Genomic DNA, 26,017 nt, shown 5'->3' with positions numbered 1-26,017 from the left:
TTCCTCAGAAAATTAACACAAATCCTTTTATTCAAGCAATTTTATAACTAAGTAATAGAACTAAATAATTTATTAATGAGATCTGGGCTCCTTATTCCCTGATTTTTGAGTAAAGGAGCTGAATGCTATAAAGGGCAGACTTGCAAGATGAAATTTAGGTAACCCGCCAAATGGACCGTTTTACACTAAGTTCAGAAGGACAGGTTCAGACAAGGTTGGTACATTGCGGTTTGGAATGGGGTGACCTTCACTGGTTTTGCTTTGGTTTGTTATGTGGGTGAAGGGTAAGTTTTATCCAGTGGACCGGTATGACTGGCACTGCTGACAACTCCTGACCACTGTATACATATTATAATTCGATCAGCTGGCCACTGTAATTAGTGTATGTTACTTTATTTGGTTTGGACATACCACGGTGGTGGTGCTGCGGCAGCGTTTCGCCTCACAACAAGACGTTGTCCCGTTCGATTCTCAGCTAGAGCGTCTTCTGTGGAGACATGCGTGAATGGGCGTACCTTCGTTGAAGGGTTGTGCGTTAGGGCCGGCAACTCAGCACGTAACAATCAACCGCCAATCATTAGCGGACCGGAGTTCCGCTGCGGCGACCCCTAACCGGGAAAAAGCCGAAAGACACAACAACTTTATTTGGACATAAATATACACGCAAGACACAGTTGCCGCTACGTCCGTCCCAAACACACTTTCTTTGTCTAGTGAGCGAATACGAGCACGTTTAGTCACGCCTTATGGACAGTTGATTTGACTGATAACAGATGAGTCAACAGCCACCTGTCCAAACTGGGAAATACCTGGTTCAAAGCCAATACGGTATTACTCTAGGTAAACAAATACTTCAGATGTGCCACCTTCTGGACACGAATATTCCGTCAGCAGCATTTCCTCCAATTTAGTTTGAGGAAGTGTTGTTAAACTGGGAAGAGGGCGTATGTGAATTACAAAAAAGGAGGTAGGAAACTATCAACCCGTTGAATTTATTACCTGATGAAATACATTCCGGTGTAGTCATGTTTGTGTGTTTTGCTAGTCAAGGCGTAGTTAACTTCTAGTAAACACAGTTCATTTGTGTGTGAAGGAAGAAGAAAATTAAAGTACTGCTTGTTTTGCAGATCGGAAATAGTTAAGAATAACAGGCAATGAGTAGAAAACCATTCTTTAGCCGAATTCCGATACAGTCATTTATAGTACAGTCCTCCCTCCACCTTACCCCAACCATATTTTGGGTCTTTGTTAAGCAGGTAAGAGCTATAAAGCGTGCCGTGCAGTGCTTTCACTCGTGCATAATGTATTATGATGATTTCCGGCGAGGAGCTATGCGTGTTCTTGTTATGTTTTGTACTAACATTTGCAGCACTTCACTTTTCACCGTGTCAGTGAGAACAGAATTCGATCGTTAATGATGTATATCCTTCTATGACGTAGGCACGATGCATGCTCTGCTTTTTCAGACATACCGGTATGGTAACTTTTCAGCTGGGATGAATTCAATAACACTATTCCCCATCATATGTAAGCTTTCGCTTCATACATTTATTGATATGGTTTGGTTACTGCAGCATTAAAGTTTTATATAGACGCCTACATAGTAAGTAATTTAACTGCATCTGTTTAATTGTTTTCAGAAGCTGTAGTAACCTAATATATCTGTTTCTATAATAAAGTTAGATTGCTCATTTTTAAAGGCTACTACTATGATTTCTGGTGCTCAAAGGCTGCTAGGCATTAACTGTTTCGCCAAGTGTCTGGTGTTAGCTATTTATGCAATATTTGAAATGGAGCAGTGCTAGGAAAAGGACTGCAAGGCACTCCCACTGTTGCCCATTGTTTTTCCTCCAGGCTCCTGCACCCCGGCTTGTTCCCAAGACAAGATGACACCTCTGCTGCCCCCCCCCCCCCAGTTTGCAGTGATTGTTTCCACATTTCCCATGCCTCCCGTGACCACCTTTTCCCAATCCTGACCATCTCACACCATCTAAATTACTTCCTTTTTGTTTTTTCACAGTCTATGTTAATCATCAGGATTATTAGATCCATCTGGCAAAGACTGTACTGTAGGAGTGGAGGAATTAAGGAATTAATTGATTTAAGATGAGGGTGTAGGAGTCACAAGGTCACTTGAAGCCACGGGGTTCTAGATGTTCTGAAGTACATTTTACAGCTTTTGTTCAAACTTTCTTTCCAGTGACAGCTGGAAAAGAAAAATCATGAATAAGGAAAGAAATTCAGTCTTGCTTTCTTTCAAAGAAGATTCCCATTGCATCCAAGGGTTAATTAAATTCAGTCTTGCTTTCTTTCAAAGAAGATTCCCATTGCATCCAAGGGTTAATTAATGATGAAAGCTAATTAAAAACTATTTCCCAATAAACCAAGAAAACAAATGCTTGCGAGAATATATAATTCATATCTGGGAATACTACTTGCCTCCATACTCCACCCAAAACAAATAATCTTCACCTTCTGTGTAGTCTTCAGGTGTTAGATTGGGATGACGTCTGAAAGAAGAATTGGCCACAATCCTATATTTCCATGTTGTTACTTTCATACATATAGACCGCATGTCTGTTAATCCCTAATCCCAAAATGTAGCCACCTACTGTGTACTGCTGCTCTGATGACAGACTGGGATGAAGGTGATCAAACAGATGTCCACAGTAACATTTCAGCTTGCTGCTATGGGACAGATATATAAACAGTCTGCTTCCTTACCCCTACCCCCAAACAATAGCCGCTGTATATACATCTGATGACTGATTGTAAGGAAAGTGAAAAAAAATGATCACAGTAGCCATTTCCGCCTAGACAGTATACTGCTTCTAGACAAGCTATAGTAACGTTCGGTGCAAACCTCTGAGGTATGATTGCGAAGAAAGTTAAAAGAAGTAATGACCACATTGTCTCCAGACACCACTCAAGATATATTGACCATATGTACACACCTGTGCAGTTTGATTGTGAAGAAAGTTAAAGAAATAATGGACACAGCTTGACTTACAAAACCATGTCTGACCCAGCTCTGTTAGAAATGCCAGTCCCTTCGCATCACATGCTCCAGAGACCTCAGCCTCATTACCACAATCAACAAAACATGCTGGAGGGATAGGTTCATAACCCAGAGACTGCCCATGCTATGGAATAGACTTCCCATACATGTCAAGCAGAGCACCTCACTGACCTTCTTCAAGAGAAATCTTGATGAGTGGATGGGAAATAGGAAGTTCACCCCGGGATCACTTCAGTGGCTCTACTTGATAGAGGCACTGGGAACTAACGTTCGGCAGTACGATGCCAGGGCACTTCTATGGGCTAGGCTTGTAAAGGCTCCAGGGCTATTAGCTTAGTACACACCTATGAACATCATCCCTAGCCTTCACATAAACTGAAATGACCTCTATACACCTCTGCTATTCGATTATGAAGAAAGAAATAATGACTCCACTGTCTCCTGCTCTTATACAAGCTATACTGACCTTTAATGTACACCTGTATTTGATTGTGAAGAAAGTTGAAGAAGCAATAACCACACTGTTCCCAGCCCACAAACAAGCTATAGCAACCTTCTGTGCAAATCGCTGAGGTTTGATAATAAGGAAAGTTTTAAAGAAATAAAGACCACATTGTCCCAAACACCACGCAAGTTACAACAACATTCCGTGCATTTCTGAGTAGATCCAGTTTTAGACAAGATGGGCCCATAGCAAAGGCTAAGGATGGGACCTCCCACCAAGCCTACTTCAGAATCCCCTTATACAGCCAGAGGTGTTGGGACCACCAGAACTCCAGAAGTTCTAAGGGTCTAGATTTTTTTCTGATACATTTTATGTCTTAATTTTGAAATCTAATTACTTGCTGATAATTTTAACTGTTACCTGGAAGAATTATATATGTGCCCTTCAATATTGTGTGCATCCTCAGACAAAACTGGTGATATTAATTTTTCACACATGCATAGACATACCAATACTGTTCTTCACAAGCTAAATCTATCACAGGATGCATTAACATTATTTTTTCACACAAGCACACATAGTCTGACACTGCCCATGACAAGATAGGTGTATACACACACACACACACACACACACACACACACACACACACACACACACACACACACACACACACACACACACTCTTCACATTTCTGTTAATTTCTAAATTTGCCACAAAAAACAAACATTCCACTCATCACTGTGTTACCCTCCAATCCCTCAACTGGTTAGAATTCACAAATTACCTGGACTTCCTCCAGCTCATTATAGCACATAGACTAATATTTAATCCAACCAAATGCTCCGCTCTAACATCCTTCCCCCATACACTCCAAATAGAACTCTCAGATCTGAACACCAAAACTTAATTACTGTACACAAACCTAAACGCCCTGCTGGACAACTTCTCCTCTCCTTCTCCTTGGATAAGAAATGGAACTCTCTCCCTTCCACACTAAGGACAATGTCAAACACAAACAACTTCAGAACTCAGCTCTACACCTACCTCTCCTCCAAATGGAAATGTAACTGCATTCTCCCTACCTAGAACTCTTTAACAAAAGCCCCTGGGAGGGTATGCTCCTGAGTTTCTAAGCACCTTATAGCTGGCTATAACCTTCTATAGCTAGTTCCCATATGATCTCTTACACTCTGTAAATAACTTTTGACTTTAACTGTGTGAATTTGTTAAAATGTATCTGCACAATATTTTTCTAGTATGGGCAATATTTGAGATGTATTTGTACATGTACTTTTATTTCTATTGGACTGCTATCTTTACTGTGAAATGTTTCATGGAGCTTTTCTCCCTGGGCCCCCACTGAGAATGGGCTCTCTGGGCCCAGTAGACTTTCCCGGTAATCAAATTGGAAATAAAATAAAATTAATAAAATAAAAAAAATATCAAACAATGCTTCCAAGTCACCTCTGACTACTGTAGTGAGCCCATGGATAGTCAGTCCCATCGACAGAGTTTACTAGTTAAGCAGAGAACAGAAGTACACTGCTAGCCCTTTTTCCGTAACACGCACACGCCCATGCACACCACACAAACACCTATGTAAAATTTATGTTTGCCATTTCATCTTCTGTATGTCTTTAGCATGTGAGGAGAAACTGGAGTATGCATAAAACACTGAAACAAACACTGGGAGGACATACAGACTCCATACAGAAGACATCTCATCCAAGAATCAAGCTGAAGAACCTTTTCATTTGAGTTAAGTGTTACTCACTACAACATTATACCACACTACAAGGTTACCTAGAGGTAAATTAGAAGATCAACGATTCACCTATGACAGGACTTTGGGGGTGGTAATAGGAATCAGATTACCAGGGTAAACCCCACACAGAGCCAGGGAAGACATGTGTACTCCACAAAGAAAGAACTGCAGCAAATAAATCAGAGAACCAAATGCTGTGAAATGGTAATGCTGCTTGGTGTGCTGCTGTGTCAGTGATTAATTGATCTCACACACATCCTGCCCATACCACTAAAGATAGCCATATGTTGTGTATAAAGCTGAGATCTCAAAGTGATGAAAGAAATTCTGACCAATTTGTTACTCTTAGCTACACTGCAACTCCCCCACCCCACATGCACACATACATGCATAAGTCACAGCAATGATCATTTTACATTTATTTCAGCAAATAAAATACATTGTGTGACACGTCTGCCAATCCAGAACAGTGACTGTTTAATTGTGATCAGACAATAGCATGGGAAAGTCACTTTTATCCACAGACTTACTCTCTGCACAGCAATTATAGCCACTTTGTTAACTCTGTACACCTCAGATGTCTGATTGTGATGAAACAAAATGGCCAGCATAATATCTTTTACCTTTGACTCATACTGACAGTAAAGTATTCAAACTTACTTCACACAAATGCACACTAGTACTGCACATCCAGATTAATGGCTGTCCAAAATGAGCAAACAGCAGATTCTGCCACTTTCATACACAGAGAATCTCCTTACCCAGCAATTATAGTAAGTTTGTTGACTGTGTACACCTTAGAGGTCTGAGTGGGGTAAGAAAAACATAATGGCCACAGGAATGTTATCTTAACTTTATTTTATACAAACAGTAGCCACAGTAAATTATTCCAACTTGGTTCATGTAGAGATCAGTCCTGCAATGCTAGACTAATGACTGTTTAACTGGAGCAAGCAACAGCAGGGCAAGTCATTTTTGACTGCCCCTGCCCCCAACAGTTATAACCATTTTATAGCCATTTTGTTGATTGTGTGCACCTCAGATGCTGTAGTGGGGAAAACATAACAGCCCCAACAATATAATTCAACTTCATTTCAAATAAATAGTAGCTACACTAAAGTATTCTAACTTGTTCATACAAATGTACATTAATCCTGTGAAGTTAAACCATGGTTATTTAATTGGAGCAAAAGACAGCAGGGACAGTCATTTTCATCCACAAATAGCCACTGTACCTAGCAATTATATTAGCTGCTTTGTTGACTGTTTATACGCAGATGTCTGATTGCAATAAAATAATACCCAGTAATTTATTTCAATTGTTTTTTTAGACAAACACATAGCAGCTAGCCAGTGACAGTATTCCAATTTGCTTTACACAGTCATTGCTCCTGCAAAGATATCCACTGACCTTACCTCACACTGCTGATGCTTATGGACCCCAGCTGCTGTTTCCACCATGATCATTGCATCACCTTCATCATTTAAAATCCTGGGTTATCTGCTGTGTTCCACCCATGATCCAGACAATGAACCACAGAGTCATGTGCTGTGTAGATCATGTAATTAAAATGCAGAAAGCCTACAGACTGAGTGTTCAGGTGTGCAACTTCAACCTAATGGGACACAACAGCTGCTTTGAACTGGTGTGAGATAGGATATTTATATATTTATTTTTTAAAGTAAAGAAACTTGTCCGTTTTTCTTTGCTTAAAAAATAAACATTATAAAAGTATCCTTAGCATAATACACTGATGTTTAAAATAAATATAAATCAACTTTATTCTGTAACTATGTACCAACAACTTCAGCTAGAAGGTTCACAAGATGGTTAATGTGTGTTACATTATAGTTATAAAATTTTCATTTGAGTAAGTACTAAGATTCTGCCTTCATTTCTATGGATATTAGTTAAAACTAAACTTCTTACCACTGGATATGAGACAGTCCTTTGGAGCGTGGAACAGAGTGGAACGTGGACTTTTTAGAAGTCAGAATGAGAAACATTCCTTATAATGAACAAAACTGAAGCCACAGCTTGATGCAGGAATAGTACAAATGAGGCAGATGCGATTTAGCGCTTTCTTTCACTTTATTAAAATGTGAACTTCTTCAGAAACCCTGAAGAAGTTCACATTTTAATAAAGTGAAAGAAAGCGCTAAATCGCATCTGCCTGGTACTATTCCTACATCAACTAACTTCAGTTTTGTTCACTGTTTGTGGCTAGTCCGTGTTTCTTGTGTTTTTGAGATTCCTTATAATGAAGTACATTTCAAAAGTATGGTAGGGAGTGCTTATAGAAAGAGCAAGGAAAAGCATTATTTTCTTAAGTGTGTGAGTGTGTGTTTATGTGTGTGTGTGAGTTGTAGCATTTTTTTACCCATACTGTAAACTTTCTGACGGTCCTTTCACTACACAGAGTAGCTCTTAACTTTTGCCTGAACAATTAGGAATAAAGCAACAAATAGTTAGGGAAATGGCCAGGCAAAGTTTTTAACTACTGGTGCTATTACCTTAGACCTTCTCAAAAGAAGCCTAATTTTCAAAAGCACTAAGCAAAATTTTGGACAAAAATTAAGACCGTCACTAAAAATAGGTACAAATGAGATGTGCTCAGCGAACTTTTCTTTTTATGATGTGTTTACGTTTTTCAGTTTGAGTGTTTCTGTATTTGAGTTTTTTTATTATTTTTTAACAAATGTGATAATATAAATCTTGAGAGAAATTCTATTATGCTTTGTGGTTTATCTGTTTTTCTTTTGTCTTTGTTGTAGCTCTATATTTTCTACTACACTTGATAGCATTGGTATATAATGCCATCAGTGGCAGGGTCTTATTCCAGATGTTTTTTATGAATTTGAATCAGAGCACGATTCAGCAACTCATTGGATCATTAAAGTAATTCATGGTATAATTTTCTTTTGATTAAGCATAGACATTCTTGGTATGTTTTTCTATAAATAACTCTAATGCACTGGTATGGAGAAGTAACTTGGAGATAAGCTAAGCTGCCAGATGAATGGTTTCATAAAATGCCTGTTTGCATCTGTTGTAATTTACAAGATGGGTTAGTATATTTCAGGTGCTAACAATTAAATGGCTGTGATTATCATATTTGCCTTAACCCTTCTTTAGCAAACATTGCATTTTTTTTCTTTTTTTAATTCTTTATTTTTCAGTTCCTAATTTATCTTACTCAGAGTTGGAGGGGGGTTAACCAAAGTGTGTATCCCACTAAGAAATGTATAAAAGACAGAGAGCCAGTCATGAGTGGGAAAAAACAGTCTATTGCAGGGTTTTTAAAATGTTAAATCATTGAGCAGTATGCCCACCAGCCAACCTCTACACAAGATATTGTCTATGGTCGACTATGATCTCTGGCCTCATGTTTTTAACCTGCAGCTCTTAATTGCCTGTCACTTTTTTTCAAGAGCTGCCTTCCAGTGTTTGCCATTTTGACCTATTTCCAATCCCTAAACCTTCCAAGCTATATTTCAAAATGTTTTTGGGAGAACTTTTACTTGAATAGGAAGTGAACAGGTCTGTTTTATTTTTTTGAGTGAACGGTATTACTGCTAGCAGAAACTATAGGGCAGGATTCATAAGCACTGAATGTACTGAGTAGCACTGGTACAAAATAAAACTGCTGCAGTAAGGTTCATACAGTTCTTAGACAAAAGGATACAGGGCAGGAATCCTTGGTATTTTCTTTTTGCTTGGTTTATATGGCAATGATTCATACATTTGAATAAAAGGTAGGACATGACTCCGAAATATAATACACACAACAGAAATTCCACAGGAGCTCTAAAACAAAGACATTCTATCATTTATCAGGACACATTTGTAATAGCTGATATGACTAAGTATAGTTATATTAAAATTACTAAGTAGCAGGGGTGTGAGCAGCATAACCTCCAGTGGTGTATGCTGAGGGTGTCAAAATGCTTATTCCAAAGTTTTTATGAGTTCTGAATGTTGAAACTCTACTTTACAGTCTTGAAATGTCAGGAGTTGCTGTTATACAACTTGTAGTTACAACATTGAGCCACTCGGTATGCCTACTGTCAAGTCAAAATACTTCACCATCTCAGACAAGATAGAAGAAAATATGTCTAGCCATTTTGATGGGTACACTGCCAAAGCTCAATTATTGCCAAGCAAAATAAATCATGGCCACCATAATGGATTTCAACCTGCTGATCTCATCAGGCTCTGCAGCTTTAATAAACCATATTAATGGCCATTTTAACAACAATAATGTAGCAGTTTCTGCTTTCAGATACTCAGCCTGCCTACTCTAATATTGCCCTGTCGTCACAAAAACATTGCCATACTTTGTATACAACATTGATGTTTGACTGTGAATGAAGTTGTCCACTCCATCCCAGTGTGTACCTTGTTTACATTACTTGTGAAAATTAATATCAGTTGCAGAAGAAATTAATTATTGTTCTCAGCCACGTAACATAGCACTTGCAGATACTTAATCATGTTCTTTAAAAGTACAAGCATAGCAGCAAGGAGTTTACCTTAGCACACAGTGTTTAGCACAAAATGAGGGTGTTACAACTAAAGAAAATGCCTAAGCATTTTTGCAGCTTCTATAATCTGTTTAGTTCCTGTATGCTAAAATCTGCAGATTGTATGCCCTCCAATATTTGTGCTTGAAAATAGAAGCCATACATAATACAAGCACCATGATACTCACCCTCTTCTCATTGTTATGTAACTTTTATAAAAATAGTATTATCAGACACAGAGTGACTTGCAGGTATCTGCACAAGTAAGAACTGAAGCCAAACGTGAATGTGACTAGATATACGTATTACCCAACTCACCTATTAGCTGTGCACATATTCGTATTAATCTGTTGTCTTGAAGTTTTATACTCAGACATTTCTGGAAGTTTACCCTGTCCATGTGTTAAGCATGCAGTCAGTAGTTAGTAACATATCCGATTGCTGTCAAAGTACCTATTCACATGAACCTAAAGTGTTTGGGTGTTCTGTAAGTAATCAAAAAGAAAAAGTTAAATCTTAATGTTGAAAGTCTTTCTTGAAAATTATACAATATAAATGAGAGAAAAAGAAAAAAACGTCAGAGGGAAGTGCTTCATAGTGGAACAAAAACAAACAAGGAATGAGCACCTTGGTCGTGCATGCTTATGGGAGTCATGGTTTCACATGTAGAAACAAATGTAAACAACCAAAACAGCACAGATATCCAAAAAATGAGATGCTCATGTTCAAGGTGTGACACCAACAGAACAAAATGCACAATCTAGATAGCAGTTGCAGAATTTTTTAGAAATCTGTTCCAGAAGAATGATTTAATTAGAATAAAGTGTTCAACTGTGGTGTCATTAAATACAGGAATGCAATGACATCATACAACGTTGGATCAAAATTAAAGTTACATAAACGTAACTAATGAAAAGCTAAAACATTAATACAGATATATACAGACTGTCAGTTCTCTGTTTTAGTACTCTCATGATGGAAATATGCTCTTTTATGTCAGGGAAATTATTCACATATCTTTAGCTTTTGAGCATTTTGAGACAACTTGTTCCACAGTAATTAAAGGGGTGACAGAGACTGAGGAGATAGTGATGCATTTATAACTGGAGAGCAATTAAAGGGGGTCTCAGGGACTGAGGAAACAATGGTACATTTATAACTGTGGGTGGAGTAAAACTGTCTGTGAATTTGTCAGCTAGAAACTGTCTTATTTCCTTTGGATTTGTGTTGGTAGGATTGTTGTGGACCAGCTATGACCATATGTGAGTGTTAGTTTTTAACGTCTTGAAATAGTTAAAGAATGATGTGTAGTTATTTTGTTTTTAATGACTTTTAAGTTCATATTTATCTAAAATATTTTCAATGGCACCAGTAAGTTTACATAATTGAACGCTAATTGATTGATTGTATGCATTAAGTAATTCATTTCTCTTCTATAATTTATTCATATAAGCATTCCACCAGAGAGCTTTGTGTTTAAATTTACAGTGGTTTAATTTCTCCAGTTTGTTTGGGTTTCTAATACCATGGCAGGAATGGACCTGATTCCTAAGTCAAAGTATGATTAAAGTTTGTGATGTTTGATGTTATACAAAAGTGCTCTTTGCAGCACCCACTATGCATGCAAAATTGACTCCTGCAATTTTTATGGAGTTAACATGCATCAGTAGCATATTTAAATATGACTGTAAATTCATATTTATGAGACCCATTGATCCCACTACTATTGGAACTGTATGGGTATCCCTTTTCCACTTTGTCCTCATTTCTGCTTGTAAATCCTAGTAAATTATAACTTTGTGCCTCTGTGCACATAAGGCACTGTAATCACTGGGTGCAGCAATTTCAGTGATCAATGCTATTTTTGTCTTCTTTTCAGGCACTACTATATATGGTTTTCTCACAACTGTTTTTGAACTGTTCATAATTGGTGATCCCATGTGATGTAAATTTCATCATTCTCTATAATGTTGTGGCATAGTTTCCAGTGCTTCTTAGCTACTTCACTATTCTTAGCTACGTCACTATTATAATGTTTGCACAATCACCAATGCAGCAGTATTGTTACATTATTATGCCATTCAGCATAAAGGTCTTCTACCATGTGTATCACACCCAGTTATAAGATGTGCGACTGTTTCCAGTTCTGTTTTACACAGGTTCAATGTACTTTGTAAACCAACGGGAACATAGTCCACTATCCTGAGCCACCAATATTAACCTTTCATCTTTTGGGTTAAATTCACTTAACCTAAACCATTCCTATGTCAGATCCTGATTGACATGAGGTTGTTCCAGGAGTTTTCTGTACTTGCAACTATATTTATTCCTTTTCCACATTTCTTGCCTTCTTATCTGCTCCTTCTGATTACATTCTTTTGTTTTTGGCACATTCAGTTGCTGCCTGATTTTTGTCTACTTGTGGTTTGATGTCCATTCCTGCTTGACACCAGTATAGTTCTGCTAAAGTTGTTGTTGTATCTTTTGGCTTTTCCCGGTTAGGGGTCGCCACAGCAGAACTCCAGTCCGCTAATGATTGGCAGTAGAGTTTTACGTACCGACTTGCCAGGCCTGACGCACAACCTTCAACGAAGGTACGCCTATTCACGCATGTCTCCGCACAGAAGACGCTTTAGCTGAGAATCGAACAGGACAACATCTTACTGTGAGGCGACAACGCTACCGCAGCACCACCATCTTAGACTTACTCTCTTCATATTTTTAAACTGTCATTCTGTTTGGATCTACTGAGGCCTGCAGAAATGTTTCTAGTCCTACGATTGCAGATCTACATATAAACAATTTTATGGAGGCCCATACCTCCTTCAGAGCAAGCAATATAAGTCATGTTATACATTGATTTTTATATATCATTTAATAAGTGTGAAGTATTTTTCTTGTTTTCCTGTCCAACTGATTCCAATACATTTTAGGGCCAGTCAGTCACACCAAAACTGTAAGTAAGAACAGAAATAGCGAACTGTTTATATCTTGAACTTTGTTCTAAGATGTCAGAGCTGTTTTCAGTATTCGTTTTAGTCTTCCAAAATATTCCTTATTGAATTTTGTTTGCACTTGTTCATCAGTTCACAAATGTTTATGTACTCCCTCCCGCTCATGAACTTTTATATCACATTCTTGTCCCGTATTGATTTTTTTTGGTGCTGCTTTTCTGCTTTAAATCATACTTTTGCACATTTATCAAGACCAAATTATATTCTTATATCATCTGAGAAAGTTTTGACTACTTCCAGATGTGCTTTTAGCTCCTCATCTGACGAACTATACAGTATGAAATCATGCACAAAAAGATGAGAAGTCTTTACACTTTTTTTTTTCCTGGGAGCCAAATTGTGACCAGCACCTAATCTAAGTAGACAACTTAATGGGTTAAGGGCAAGTAAAAAGAGCGGCAATGAAAAAGAGTCACCCTGGAATATCCTCCTTTAAATTTTTATCCCTGGGATAATAATTTGCCCTTTATCATGACTTAGCTGCAAAGTGGTTTGCCACTGTTTCATGGTCACTATAATGTTATTGATAAGGGTAGGGTCTAGCTTATACATTAATAAGCACTCCTTTAGCCATGAATGCGGGATGCTGATAGATGCTGTTTGTAATCTATCCGTGCCTCATTTAGAGTCTTCCCCTTTTTGCAGTTCTCACTTGTGAGTGTATTTAACAACAAATGACCATTTGTTCCATATGACTTTCTTTTGTTACCCTTTTGTTCTATTGTCAGGAGTGACTTTTCTTGTAAAATGACTATAAACTCTGTCAGCAACAATTCCAGTATATAGTTTGTACATCGTAGGAAGGCAAGTTATTGGTCTATAGTTTTTAGGATAGCTTGCAGGTTCACTCTTAAGAAGGAGTATCGTTTTTCCTGTTGTTAACCAGGTTGGTGTCTGTTTGGGGTGTGCATATAAGTAGATCTTACTCAGAGCGAGCTAAATCTTCATGTAAATATATTAATACTTTCAGTCAGAAGTTAGGTACTGCATCTGAGCCTGGGGTTTTCCATTTAGGAGCTTTTCTTAATTTTGTTTCACTTCTGTGGTCGTTACTTCATCCCATTTCATATCCTGTACATTTGAACTTCTTACTGTTTCTTTTACATTTTCTATCCATTCAGCATCTTTGTAATGCTCCACAGGGTCTTCATTGATATTTCTCCAAAATGTGTCTGTTTCTTCTTCCTGGTGATGTTTCTGTTCCTTTTGCTTGGTTTCCCAATTATCTATAAAACGTTTTGGGTCATCAATGCATTTTTTATTTTGTACTTTTCCTTTATATTTATCTGTATATCTTCTAAGTTTTTCTGCCTGAGCTGATATCTTTAATTTATTATTTGCAGTAGTGTATGATAGATCTTGGTCTGTCCTAATACCGTGCATTGCTTTTATCAAGTCTGTCTTTATAGCTTTGTTTATTGATCAGTTCCCTCTTCTATACTCTTCTAACATTGACACTTCTTGTCTTAATTTATAGTTTTCTCTGTTTGATACTTCCATGATGGTATTTGATTCCATGTTGGCATTTGATTTCTTCCCTTCCTTTCTGTTATTGCCCTGTATTTTTGTGGCAAGACTTTTTCTGTTATAAATTTAGCTGCACAACAATATATTCTATTTGCGTCTGTTATATCACATGAATTTCTGTTACTAGTCTGAATACTGTGTTCATTTGTTTTCTCAGACTTCTAACATTTTAGGTGTTATTGACGTTCTGAAACCTATTTTTTTCATCAATATTAATATGTCTACCCATCTCTAGTAAATCAAGCAACGTTTCCCTTAGTTCATTTTCTTGTAAACTGAGGGTGCATTATTTGTTCACAATTTCCTGTCAGTATTCTACAGAAATTTCCAGAGCATCTTCCTGTGATATATCATCTGTTACTCTTTCACATGGGAACTCACTGGTCTATGACTCCACAACTTTGACTGTGTTGGAATTGCCACAGGTTCATGCTCCTTCCCTTGCTGCGCAACTCCGACTGAACTTTTGTACTGGTTTCCTACTGAAGGCTCCAGAATATCTTCATGTGGTAAATGATAAGATGTTTCCCATTGCACCTGTTTCTCCTTACTTTGGGGAATCATTGTTCCATCATGTTGTGACATTACCAAACTTGGATTTTCTACACTAAATCATTCACTTTACAGATAATCCATAACTTTGGTTTCTATTTCCTTAAGTCTTCATTACTGATCCTCTTTTCCATGTTCCCTCTGTTTTCTCATTTTTTTTGCATTATGAAATTTTCTGTATCCTGATGTCTTTGCTTGTATTTCTCTTGAAATGTCTTTGGTGTTGCTTTTTTGTATTGATTAGTTTTGCTTTCTCCTTTGCATAAATATTGCACCAAATTAAATCTCTTTTTCTTTCCCATGCCCATATTTCTTCAGATGTGTCCTGCTCCATCTGTTTTTCCTTGCTTTTGGGGATTCTTTGTTGTATCATGCTGTGACATAACCTGTGTTAGACTTCCTACACTAAATCCTTCACTTTGGAGTTAGTCCATAACTTCAACTTCTATTTGTTTGACTTCTTTACAAATCTTCTGTTCCCCGTTCCCCTTTTGTGATCCTATTTTTTGTTTTGTGAAATTTTCTACATCTGGGTGACTGCCTCTATTTCTATTCAAATATCTTTGGAGCTGCTTTTTTTGTATTGATTAGTTTGGGTTTCTCCTTTGCATAAATATCGCACTGTATCAGATGTCTGTTTCTTTCCCATGTCCATGTTTCTTTTTTGTACCTTTCAAAAATCTCCAGGTTTTGTTCTTTATATAGTCATACTTGTTCTGTCACATCTCTTTCCAAAAGTCTCAAGGTTTATTGGTCTATATAATGTTTTTCATGGATGTGCTGTATTAATGAACACAAATTTACATTTGAAGCTTTTAACAGTTTTTCTTGTACACGTATTTGTCTTTCCTCCAATCTCTTTCTCAATCTTTTTCAGTATCTACTGTCTGGAAATTCTGGGCCCTTTGCATAGTAGTAACAATACATAATTTCGTCCTTATCCTCAATACTCCACTCTATCATCTTTATGTCTCTTTTTCAACCTGTCAGTTTTTGTGGACTACTGGTTCCTTCTACAATGGGGGGCATCCTTCCTGTGAGCCTCGCCTAACCGCATTGTAGGACAGTTTCCATGTCTTGAGGATTCTACACTGTCATTTTTTCCAGTCCTGGTACCAGTGCATCTACCAGGATTGGACACCTTTTATCCTGGGACTTATGCACCCAGCTGTCATTTTTACTGTTTAACCTACTTCTGCCCATGGTATATGCCATAGAAAATACAGATTATATATCAGTGTTGTCTTGGTGAGTTTTTTTTTTTTTCAAACAAGGTCCACCTCATGAAGGTAGTCACCAAGACTTGAGGATGAATTCAGTTCCAGCAGTACTACTCTCCTTTGCTTGCTGATTTTATCATCTGCCCATCTGGATCCCCAGTCCAACTGATTTTCACAGTTAAATTTCTTCAAGTCTTTTGGGTTTCTAAAACCATGACTGGAATGGACCCCATTCCTAAGTCAACATATGATTAAAGTTCATGAAATCAGTATTGTCTCAGTCTTTGATGTTAACCAAAAGTATTCTTTGCAGCACCTGCAATGTGCCCAGAACTAACTCCACCTGCAGTTCGTATGGAGTTACATGTATCAGCAACTTATCTAAATATGACTGCAAATTCGTTTTTATGAAACCCAGTTTCTACTTTTGAAACTGTCTGGTTACCCTTCTTCCACATTGCCCTCATTTCTGCTTGCAAATCCTGGTATTTTATGACTTTGTGTTTCTCTGTACATAGGATACTGTAATCATTGGGTGTAGCAGTTTCAGTGATCAATGCTACTTTTGTTTTCTTTTCATGGAGTACTATATCTGGCTTTCTCACATAACTGTTGATGGTGGGTGATCCCATGTGATATAAACTTCATTATTCTCTATAATGTTTTGTGGCTTATGTTTCCAGTGCTTCTCAACTACTTCAATATTATAATGTTTGCACGATCCCCAATACAACAGTCTTGTCATATTATTATGCCTTTCAGTATACAGGACTTCTGCCATTTGTGTAGCATACCCAGCAACAAGATGTCCTACTGTTTCCTGTTCTGTTTTGCAAAACCTACATTTGTTTGCTTCTCTGACATTTTCAATGGGCTTTGTAAACCAACATGTATGTAATTCACTATCCTGGGCTGCCAATATTAACCTTTCATCTTCTGGTTTAAATCTTCTTAACAGATCCTGTGTTAGATCCTGATCAACATGGAGTTGTTCCAGGAGTTTTATGTATTTGCAACTATATTTATGAATTTTCCACATTTCTTGCCTTCTCATCTGATCCTTCACCATATAGTCCTTTGTTTGTTTTTTGGCACATTCAGTTGCTGCTTGATTTTTATCCACTTCTGGTTTTATTTCCACTCCTGCTTGACACCAATTTGCTTCTGCTAAACTAAGCAGGGCAGTCATCTTAGACTTGTTCTCCTCATGTTTTAACACTTTCACTGTGTTTGAATCATGTGATATCAGCAGATATGTATGCATCCTTATGATTGCAGATCCATACAAGTAATCAATTTCTAGGAGGCCCATACCTCCTTCAGAAAGGGGAATATGTAATCTTAGTATGCAGAGATTTTTATAAATCATTTGATAAGCATAAAGTATTTTTCTCATTTTCCTGTAAAACTGATCCAATACCTTTTGGGGCCAGTCAGTCTCCCCAGAACTATAAATTTGAACAGGAACACAAATTGGTGTACAGTTTGGACTTTGTTCCTAGACATCAGGTCTATTTTATAAGATTGAAACTTTAGTTAATCGAAAACCTAAAGATCAATCTTGTAATATTGAAACCTAAAAATGTCGAATGGCCGATTTAACCCAGGGAAACACTTCCCTTGGCCGCATTAAAAAAACCCTTTAAATCCCAGTTCAGGTCGGGTGCTGTGCCCCCCACACCCTCCCTAACTAAATATACTAACTCTGAGATTGCTCCAAATTGGAGAAAAGGGCATAATTCACATAACTGCCAAGGGAGGTATTTCCCTGGGTTAAATCGGCCATTCAACATTTTTAGGTTTTGGTATTACAAGATCGAGCTTTAGTTATTCGATTAACTAAAGTTTCAATCTTAATATAATATAGACCCTAGACATCAGGGCTGTCTTCAGTATTAATTTTACTCTTCTAAAACTTTCCTTTCTATTAATGTTAAACTTCTGCAATATTCCTTACTAAGTTTTATTCACATTTGCCACATATTATTTTTGATCCTTCATTAATTCCCAGATATTTATACACTCCCTGCTTCTCAAAAGTTCTTTTATATTACATTCTTGTCGCAGACTATTTTCTTAGTGATCCACCTTTCCTGCTTTAAAGGTTGCTTTTGCACTTTTATCAAGACAAAATGACATTCTTATATCATCTGAGAAAGTTTTGACCACGTGCATTTGTGCTTTCAATTTGTCATCTGATGAACTATACAGTTTAAAATCATCCACAGAAAGAACATTACAGTTTTAAATCATCCACAGAAAGAACATGACAGGTCTTTACACATTTTGTTGTTTTCTGGGAACCAAATTATAGTCATGGCCTAATCTGAACCGGGCCTAACCCGACTATAGGAAAGATTCCATATGTTGAGGATTCTACACTGTCATTTTTTCCACTCCTGGCACCAGTATGCCTACCAGGATGGGACACTTTTTATCCTGGGACTTGCACACCCAGCTATATTTTTTTATTTTTTAACTTGCTACTGTCTATGATATATGTTATATAAAATACATTCTATATATCAGTGTCGTCTTAGAGAGATTTTGTAAAAACAGGATCCACCTCATGAAGATACTCACCGAGATTTGAGAATGAATTCAGTTTAAGCAATACTACTGTCCTTTGCTTGCTGATTTTTATCATCTCTTCATTCGGACCCCAGTCATCTCTCCAGTTGGACCCCCTCAGCTCTCCATTCAGACCCCATCATCTCTCCATTCACACCCCTGTGTATGTGGTGCAATGTAGATTGAGATTGCTTTCTCAATACAATTATTTAAGTGTGAGCAAAAATCAGAAGCATAGATGGCCACTTTAGCAGTGTGGTCCAGTGGAAGTGCACTACAGTGTAGTTTTGTTAGGGGATCAGTTAGTTGTATAATGTTAGCTTTTGTAAAGTTCCTAATCATAGCACTGCTAAAGGGGAGTACTACCCATTTTAATTGAAATACATTTTGATTTATTGTCTGATTTGATCAGGGATGGTGATGCATTGGGAGGTGTGCAAGTAGGTCCATATTTGTGTGGATAAGATCAAGGGTATTTGGAGCCTGTATTAGGAAGGTTGAGTATTTGTTCCAGAGAATTAGCATTTATTATGCAAATGAAGCATTACATATACTTACTATTGGTGTTGTAGACTAGTCAGTTTATTGACGGATGATTAAAATCACCCAGTATAAAAGTGTTTAAAATAATGAGGAATTCAAGTAAGATATTAGGTATCTGGTATGGATTACATTTCATGCCCCTTACTGATCATAACTAGCTAAGAAGTGGTAGTAAGCCTTAAGTGTAACTTGGAATTAAATGAGTTCAGACTGGATGTTATTAGGAACTTGTTCAGAGATGATAGGGTCGCTGACAATCACTGTTCGATCTAGCAGTTGCCAGTTGGTTCAAAGGCATAAAACTTGCTACACTCGGGAATAGGGTGAGTGCTGTCTTTACACTGTTTCCATATCTAAACATGTAAGGAAGCATTCAAGTTGCAGAAGGGCCTCAGGTTCAGGTATTTTTTGTTGAGACTTCTGCAACTGAGTAGAGTCACCTTAATATTTCTCTTTCCTAGAAACTATTAATCAAGCCCGGGATTCAGGACACTTAGTTTCTACTGTTTTTACTCGATCTGTCTAAAGCATTCAATACTGTTTCCCACAAGCACCTTCTCTGTCATCTCTCAAACCTTAATCTCTCACATAATGCTTTATCCTGGTTCTCCAGCTATCCATCAGACACAGATCACAGGCAGTCAAATGGAAAAACTCATCTCTTCCTTCCTACCTACCCCAACTGGTGTACCACAGGGATCCATCCTTGGGCCAATGCTTTTTAACATCTTCATCAATAACTTTCACACTGCTGTTCCTGATGCTAAAATCATTCAATACGCAGACGATTCACCCTTAGTCTGCTCTGCTCAAACCTCCCGAACTACTGACTAAAACCCAAACTAATCGAAATTGCAACCGGCAACTTAATTTAGCTGAAGAGCATTATTGAGCATAAATACATTGGTTATCTAACATATTAATCTAATAACACTTTAACAAATACCATTTAATAACTAAATGTAAATACGCAACCAGCAACTTATTTAGCTGAAGAGCATTACTGAGCATGAATACATCGGTTATCTAACATATTAATCTAATAACACTTTAACAAATAACATTTAATAACTAAATGTAAATAATAAATAACTAAAATACATTTTGTGTCCACTTCATCAATGACCTGCTTTTGATATGGTCAAAGACCAGAGCAGAATTAGAAAACTTTTTGGTGAACTTCAATGAGGAGACAGATTTCTTGGATTTTACAGTTAATATTCAAGAATGGTACAGCGGTAGTGTTGTTGCCTCACAGTAAGAGGTTCTCCTGTTCGATTCACAGCTGGAGTGCCTTCTGTGTGGAGTCTGCATATCCTCCCCATGGTCGAGTGGCCTCCAAAAGACATGCGTGAATGGGCATGCCTTCGCTGAAGGTTGGGCATCGGGCTGGCAACTCGGCACCATAAAAAATCTACTGCTAATCATTAGCGGACCGATGTTCCACTGTGGCGACCCCTAACCGGGAAAAGCCAAAAAGACAAACAACATTCAAGAAAGAATAATTACTTTCTGGACATCACATTGATCAAAGGGAAGAGTAAGATAATGACAGAGGTCGACAGTAAGTAAATTCTCATCTAACATACCTCCCCACATAACCCTTATGTCTTTACTAACATATCGCACCATAGAGGTAAACAAGTAGTTTGGGTAGCAAACTGTGTTTGGTTGAATGGCTAAGCTTTTAAAGACCCTGGATATACCTATGAACCTAAAAATCATTTTTTGGGGGCGCAAAGCACCTTCTGCCCCACTCTAGTTAATAAAGTCAATCTGAGGCCTGTCTATCTCAAGGGAAGAGAAAGGAAAAAAAACCTTTTGTAATTAGCTATCTTTTTCATCCCATATACTAACTTACCCAAGCTACATTTGACCTAGTATCCTACCCCATTATTTTTACTGCAGCTCAGGTGAGTAGATCAATGACTCACCATTTTAAAATGCGTCAACCCTCATCTACCATTTTGTACATGGGTTGTGTGTCACATCAACAGTGACCATCGCCTACAGTTAATGTTAACGCCACTAGGTGACAAGCTGGTCTTACAAAAACTGCTCTGTTACTAGCTAACATTTCTTTTTATTTTTATTTATTTTACATTTGTTAACTGGCAAAGTCCGAGTTGGAATGAGCCAATTTTCAGTGGAGGTCTGGGGAGAAATGCTCCAGATGCATGTCTTTGTAACATATCTCTCAACTGTCCAGATTTTTCATAGAATGCCCAGATTTTTGCCTCATATTTTTGGTCTATTCCTCATCTAATTTGTAGTTTTTTGGCACATCATTGAGAATTGAATTCAGTAAATAATGACAATGATTTGAGTTTCCGACTTCATAGCCTTCAGAAAATGCATGGTAAAAAGATAATTTTGCCACAACGAGAGAAAAACAAAAACAACTATATTGATGGTTATGCCTTTGTTTCAAAGCGTTTAATCTGACTGTGAGACAATTAAACCAAAGCAAACTTGTAGTTTGTAAAAAGGTTTTACATGTGTACTTGCTTTCGGAGCTAATTTATTTACCACCATGAATGGTTTGAAGGTATTTACTAGAAAGTTGAATTTTAAATTATTTTTCAATGATTGTGTTAGTAATGCAGACAATAGTATTAAAATATTAACTAAACCTAGGGAAGAGGGGTTGGCTTAATGGTTAAGGTCTTTACCTGAGCAATACAAGATATAGAGTTTGATTCTGACATCTCGTCATTGGCTAGGTTTATAACAGTCTTCAGACTGAGAGCCTAGTATTTACCTATGAACCTAGTTTGTTCTCTCCAACCCTTCATCCAATTATACAAGCATTCAAAAATAATTGTGAGGTAAAAATTAGAGGTTTACTAGACAATCCTAGGCAAAAAAAGTTTTTTTTTTTTTGAGTAGAGAACAAAATACAGCTGTTATTGACATGTCCAGAGGCAAATCCATCAGAGCTATGAGGGCAGATAAGGGATGGGCCACAGTTGTTATGAGTATAGGTGAGTACCTTAACAACATTAAAAAAATGTTTGAAGATAGAATTTTATATCAGACAGTCAACAAAAAAAAAAAATCCATAAAAATATAGTATGATAGTTGGCTTTATGAGATTTTTTGGAAGGGCAATTTCAAGCAAATCGTTTTGAGTATTTTACAGTGGCAGATTCAAGAACTGGCAATATGTTTGGAATTTCCAAAATATACAGCATTACAGTACACCCCCTCTACATCCTATTGTGTCAGCAAAAGGTTCAAAGTTGCAGCCTTTGCTCAATTGTATTGGTTTGGTTTTAAAGGAAGTTGTTCTTAATACCACTGTTTTTTAAGGATTCATTTCATTTTAAAGAAAAAGGTGGCTATCATAATATAAGATAACATGTCTTTATCAGTAACTCTGAATGTTAGAGCTCTAGGAAACAAGGAATGAGTAGATATGCAATTTTCTGTTGAGAACAGAAAATTATACTATTAGTGAGGTTAGAGTCATTGGAGAAAACGTGGACTATGTGCTCACAGGAAACTCTCTTCTTTTTGATGGTGTATTTTTCCAGTAGTTCAGTTAGGTAGACATTGGGGGGGGGGGTGCAGCCATGGAGCTGTATCTCTCCAGTTTAGTTATGGCCTACTGGGAGGAGGTGCAGATGTACAGCAATCCTGAATTTTCAAAAGTCAGATTTTATGTCTGATTTATCAATGACCTGGTTTTGATATGGTCAGGGACCAGACTATAATTAGATACTTGAACTTACATGAGGAGCCAAAATTTTTGGATTTTACAGTTAATATTCAAGAAAAAATGATTACTTTTTTGGACATCACATTGATCAAAGGGAAGGGTAAATAGAGATGTTCATCAGTTACAAAAGTTCTGGTAGTAATTCATTGTTACACTACAGGATTATGGATCCCATCCACTTCACAAATGAGAAGGGTAGTCAAAAGTATGATCAGCTGAATTAGAAATCTCACTAGTGATTACAAAATGATTAAGGAGTTGGACCAAACTCTTATTGATAGGTTTTTATAAAGGGGGTATTCAGTAAAATGTATAAGTGTTGTTTTAACAAATACTGACAATGAGAGTTTCAACAAGAGTCCTAGAGTCACAAGATGGAATTTGGCAATAGGTTTGGCACATCGTCTGAACACTCTGGAGTTGAAAAGTATTTGTAAGAATAACTGGATGATATTCAATTCTAATGAGTGACTTAGTAGGGTCAAGTCCCACTTTTATTAATAAGAGAGGATGTAATATAAAAGAATGGTTGGAACAAGGATGTAAGAGTTTTGATAGAGAAAGCAAAAGGGGGATAATGAAATGTTGCAAATACAATGTTTGCAGCTACATTTTGATGCCCCATATATTTATTGTGCAAATACACTTTGGACTTATTAACAATCTACTGTTTTACCTGATCATTAGAATTTATAGCTTACTATGCAACATGTACACTGTGCATTTGTTTTTACATGGTTAAAACCACAAGTAAGTTGAAGCAAAGACTACAGGAGCACAAGAGGGCCATTAAGAGCAAAGATACAATGAATGCTTTGCATAGACATTGTATAGTTTGCAGAGATTTTAAGAAATTTGTTTTTGGCGCATTAGGCCATGCCAGGCAGAATGAGATGGCTGTAAGTAAGGTGGAGTATATAGAATTTCTTGAATACAAATTGTATGTAATACTCGTTGACACTAACAAGTTTGGTTTGAACACAGCCATCAATTTTAAAAGCCATTTAAAACGACTTAGGGCTTTTAAATGTTAATTGGTACATTATTTCTAATTACTTGACTAATCTGTATTAAATTTAAGGGTCATGTTATAGGGGTTTAGTAAGTGGGACAAAGTCTCCAGTCAATTTGTAATTTTTCCGGGAGACAAAAGTGCTAACTGACACCTATTGTAGCATTTCATTTTGTGTGTTTATGAATATAGTTTTTCAGGCACTGGACTTTCATTTTTGGTCAGAGACAATTTTCCAGTATTTGCATTTAAATTGATACTTTAAGGGAAACTTGTGTCAGTTCTTTGATTTTTTTTTTTTTTTTTTAGTTTGTTTCATGTCTGAACATATTTCTGTTTGCCTTTCATTTCCATGTTTCTCTCATCATTTGTTACATTGTTAAGGCTAAGAGTGGCAGAGTAATTAGGTTATTCCAGCTACAGAGCCATTAAGTAAACAATGTCTCTTCAGCATTGTCGTTAATTGTACCTTATCAATCGCAGATTTCTAGCAACACACCTCAGATAAATAGTGTTTCTGGGAATATGAACACAAGCAAGGCTTTCAAGCTTATTTTTCAAATGCATGTGAACAAAAACAAGTAGCAATTACTTTATTTTTTTATTATTACAGTTTGTCTTTCTGTTTAATCAAACACTGTGTACCACAAAAAATAAAATATTTTCATCTTACTCTTCTGAGTTTCCGCTGTATATGATTTTGCATTTTTTCTGCACTGTGTTTCCTGTAAAAGTTCATGTTCCTTCATGTGTTTTGTTACAACATTTTTGTATTGTGTACAGTCTTTTGTTGAGAGAAGTTAGTGAGTCGGGGGAGGGACATTAACATCAAAGACACTAATTATAACTTCCGAATTAAAAACTGTGAATGCAGCAGAAACCAGTTCAGTCCAAGTGACACCTATTAATCACGGGGTCAGACTTCTCACACTTGGAACACTGAACTGCAGTTGTTACTTTGAAAAGAACAGTTAATTCTTCCACTTTCAAGCCTGTCTTTCAAACGTTCCTTAAAATGCTTTATCAGAGATGTGTGTTATTAGAAATCAAAGGAAGCTAGTCTAAATCAACCTTAGATTAGATAGAAAATGTACAGAAAAGACAGATTGTTGGCTTGGATTTGTTAATGTTGAATTTTTTTTATTTTATTTATTATTTTCCTTTTGATTGTTAGTGCTGTACCTTTGATCAATACATGAGGTTGATATATATGTGAAATTAACCAATGGAAGCATTTTGTATATATTGTATATAATGTGTGAATTTGTAATATGGTTGTGAAAAATAATAAAAAATGATTATTGAAAAAAAAAAGAAATCAAAGGAAGCAAAGTAATAAAAAATGCAGATTGTTGCTGGAAGTCAAAAGTAGACAGTCACAATACTGTTGTAAACTAGTAAGAGAGAGAACCGCAATAAATGATTGCCTCATCAGAGGGATTTCTCTCTGTCCCTCTAAAATGACATCAGGGAGGTGAAAGCACTGACTGTAAAACAAGATCATGCAATTCGTGGCAGCCCCTTTCAGGTCAGTTTGAGATTTAAGAAATTTGAAAATAATAATAACCATTTATTTTGATACAGAGACATTATTTATGCAAAATCATGAAGGGATTCACATCTAGATCAAGGGAGGTCATCGTCCCCCTGTACTCATCACTTATTAGACCTATGATTGAGTACAATGCCCCGTTCGGAATGTATCTGACCAGACACCTGCTGCAGCTTGAAAGGCCCCAAAAGTTCCTCACCAAAAGGATAAAGGGTCTCAAAAATATGTCTTATGCTGCCCGACTGAAAGAACTCCAGCTCTATTCAGTCTCATACCGCTTGCTCAGAGGTGACCTGTGCCTGACATATAAGGCCATGTCAAACCCAGATTTGATGAATATGCTTCACCTCAAAAATCTAGATCCCTCAGAACCACAAGGCGGGAGACTTAAACCTTGACACGGTTATAAATAGAACGTGCTGGAGGGACAGATTCATCACCCAGAGACTCCTATGCTGTGGAACAAAATCCCGGTACATGTGAGGCAGAGCACCTCTCTGGTCTTGTTCAAGAGGAATCTTGACCAATGGATGGGAGATTGCAGATAT

General features: G+C 37.1%; 1 protein-coding gene across 2 annotated transcripts in view; it reads left to right on the top strand.

Moving 5' to 3' along the window:
- Nucleotides 1–840: 840 nt before the first annotated feature.
- Nucleotides 841–26,017, top strand: part of LOC122811456 (ABC-type oligopeptide transporter ABCB9-like) — a 272,428-nt gene continuing 247,251 nt past the window's right edge. The window contains exon 1 of one of the 2 annotated variants that reach the window (XM_044083308.1): nucleotides 841–967. The gene's annotated coding sequence lies outside the window, so the exon portion shown is untranslated. Of the gene's footprint in view, nucleotides 968–1,028; nucleotides 1,257–26,017 lie in introns of those variants that run through there. The other variant, XM_044083309.1, reaches the window with a different exon arrangement.

The sequence above is a fragment of the Protopterus annectens genome, chromosome 9.part0 (assembly GCF_019279795.1).
Source record: "Protopterus annectens isolate FY-2018-M chromosome 9.part0, PAN1.0, whole genome shotgun sequence".
Classification (NCBI taxonomy): domain Eukaryota; kingdom Metazoa; phylum Chordata; order Ceratodontiformes; family Protopteridae; genus Protopterus; species Protopterus annectens.
This window is presented reverse-complemented; position numbering and strand designations above follow the sequence as displayed.